Source organism: Procambarus clarkii, chromosome 40 (assembly GCF_040958095.1).
Source record: "Procambarus clarkii isolate CNS0578487 chromosome 40, FALCON_Pclarkii_2.0, whole genome shotgun sequence".
In the NCBI taxonomy this organism is placed as follows: domain Eukaryota; kingdom Metazoa; phylum Arthropoda; class Malacostraca; order Decapoda; family Cambaridae; genus Procambarus; species Procambarus clarkii.
In genome coordinates, this window is record NC_091189.1 from 21,147,069 (window position 1) to 21,150,240 (window position 3,172).

A 3,172-nucleotide genomic window follows, 5' to 3' on the forward strand; every position below is an offset into this window, starting at 1 on the left:
GTCCGTAGTTGCATGGTCCTCGCAGTGTTGCAAGACTGGGGTTATAGGCAGTGTTGCAGGGGATTTATCTGGGTACGTGTCTGCAGGATTCTTTCTGTAGAGGTTTCTTTCAGTGTTGCAGGATTATGATGTTTAGGGTGATGGCACTGTTGCAAGATTGTTTTTTTTTTTTTTGGGGGGGGGGGAACTTGCAGTATTGCAGGATATCTGGGGTACTCATAGTGTTACAGGATTATATTTGGAGTACTTGCAACGTTGCAGGATTATATCTGGGGTACTTGCAGTGTTGCAATATTATATTTTGGGGTACTTTTGCAGTGTTGCAAGATTATACTTGTGGTATTTACAGTACTGCAAGATTATATGTGTGGATACTTGCAGTATTCATCATAAAATTAATTTTGAAAAATTCTCTGAAAGAATGACAAACAGCCGGACACACACACACACACACACACACACACAGCGGGGCCCGCAGTTCAGAGGCGGGACCAAAGAGTTAAGAGGCGGGTCCAAATACAGTTGCGAGGCGGGACCGAAGAGCCAGAGCTCAACCCCCGCAAGCACAATTAGGTGAGTACAATTAGGTGAGTTCACACACACACACACACACACACCTCGTAGGCCCCCCAATGAAATGTTCACACGGAATAGTAACAGAACGAGGGGACATGGGTGGAAACTGGAAACTCAGATGAGTCACAGAGATGTTAGGAAGTTTTCTTTTATCGTGAGAGTAGTGGAAAAATGGAATGTACTTAAGGAACAGGTTGTGAAATTAAACTCTATTCATAATTTTAAAATTAGGTATGATAGGGAAATGGGACAGGAGTCATTGCAGTAAACAACCGATGGCTGGAAAGGCGGGATCCAAGAGCCGATGCTCGATCCTACAAGCACAAATAGGTCAGTACAAATAGGTGAGTAAACACACACAGTGCTCGGGGAGAATCATTAGGGTGTTCTCTGAATGTCTATTTTGTTTTCTTCTCCAAGGCTACGGGCCCCCACAATTGCACTAAAGGTTGTGTACCCCAATAAATGTGTATATGCTTCAGTGATGCAGGTTTGCCAATCCTGCTTCAACAGTGCAACGAACAATTTCTCTGAATTCTGCGGAGACCTTCATCAATCTTACACAAAAATTAACTGCGCCTCGACACGCCACAAAGAAAATGGGAGAATGTGGACTGCATTCCATTTTCTATTGACTACGCTACTCCATCTTTGTTGCGCAGATGACCTCATTTTTGGAGATAATTCTTATTTGTTTAAATAATTTGGCTCATGTGGAGTAATTTTATAGGTATTTGCTTAAGGCGTATTATTTTCCTGTCACCTGATGCCTCTGCTCACCTAGCGGCGTACAAGTACCCGGGATAGTTTTTGTATGTTTATAATTAAGCTTACGGGGTCTATCTTTACTTTCCATTCACCTTTCTCAACTTTATCAATTACCCTTAATATTTTGTATCTACCTTGTGTAGCTTCCGGGGATCAATGGTCCTGCGGCCCGGTCTCTGACCAGGCCTCCCAGTTGGTTGTGTGGTCAACCAGGCTGTTGGACGCGGCTTCTCGCAGCCTGACGTATGAATCACAGCCTGGTTGATGAGGTATTCTTTGGAGGTGTTTGTCAAGTTCTCTCTCTCTCTTGAACACTGTGAGGAGTCGGCCAGTTATGCCTCTTATGTGTAACGGGAAGGAATTATCAGGGGAAAACGCCAAACCATTACGACTATATAGAACTGGGAAGGGGGTCAGGATAAGGATTTGGATAGGACGGGGGGAAGGAATGGTGCCCAACCACTTGGACGGTCGGGGATTGAACGCCGACCTGCATGAAGCGAGACCGTCGCTCTACCGTTCATCCCAAGTGGTTGGGCAACGTGTAGCAGGAGTGTTGAACAGTCTTGATGTTAATAGTTCTCCCTCAGCGTACCTATTGCACCTCTGCTTTTCAATGATGGTACTGAGCACATCCTGCCATGCCTACTGGTCTCATGTGGTGTTATTGCTGTGTTCAGATTTGGAACCCGTCCCTCTTAATATCTTCCACGTGTAGATTATTATGTATCTCTCTCGCCTGCGCTCTTTTATTCTGTCCCAATGATTAAAATGAATTATAAAGTGGATTCTAGCAGTAAAGGATCTCTGCACGCTCTCCAGGTCATCAATTTCTCCGGCTGTGAATGGGGCTGTTAGAGTGCAACAATATTCCACCCTAGAGAGCTCTAGTGTCTTGAAAAGTATCATCATTGGTATGGCGTCCCTTGTTTGGAAGGTCCTTGTTATCCAACCTGTCATTTTTCTTGCAGTCGTGACAGCTACTTTATGGTGTTCTGTAAAGGTAAAGTCTTCTCACATGATTACTCCTACATCCTTTACATTGCTTTTTCATTCTATCGTGTGATTTGATTCCGTTTTATATATGGTTTCCGTTTTTTAAATTTAATTTTTTCCATAGCGCAGGAGCTGGAACTTATTTTCATTAAACATCATATTATTATCTGTGGCCCATTTAAGGACCCGATTTACATCAGGTTGGAGGTTTGCCGTCTCTTCTATATTGTCTACTCGCGTGACAATCCTAGTGTCACCTGCAAATGATGATACAGTGCTGTAGTTTGTATCCTTGTCTGTGCCTGATATTAGGATGAGAAAAAGTACCCGGGCAAGTACAGTACCCCGAGGGACTAAGCTTTTCACGACAGATGATCCGAATTTTCCTGTGTTGACTATTACACTCTGCGTTCTGTTCGTTAGGAAGTTGAAGATCCATCTCCCTACTTTGCCAGTAATTCCTTGTGCACACATTTTGTGCACAATAACACTATGGTCACATTTGTCGAAAGTTTTTGCAAAGTTTGTGTATATTACAGCAGCGTTTTGCTTGTCTTCCATGGCACCTAAAGCATGTATGTTGTTAACATGTCCCCATCCTGTTATTTATTTTGTTATTTCTAAATATGTGGTCAAGTTCCCTTCAGTTCCCTAGTAACTGAAATTTTCTCAGCCCAGGAATGAGCCTAATTAAAATATTCCTTAAACCATTATTTAGTTTAATGGTTGACCAGATGGGAATTCCCAAATTGGTGTTTCATATCCATCATTGGTCTCATCTAGGCTGTGTATAGGGTAGGGAAGGCTAGTTTGTCTAAGTTACTGATGGCGC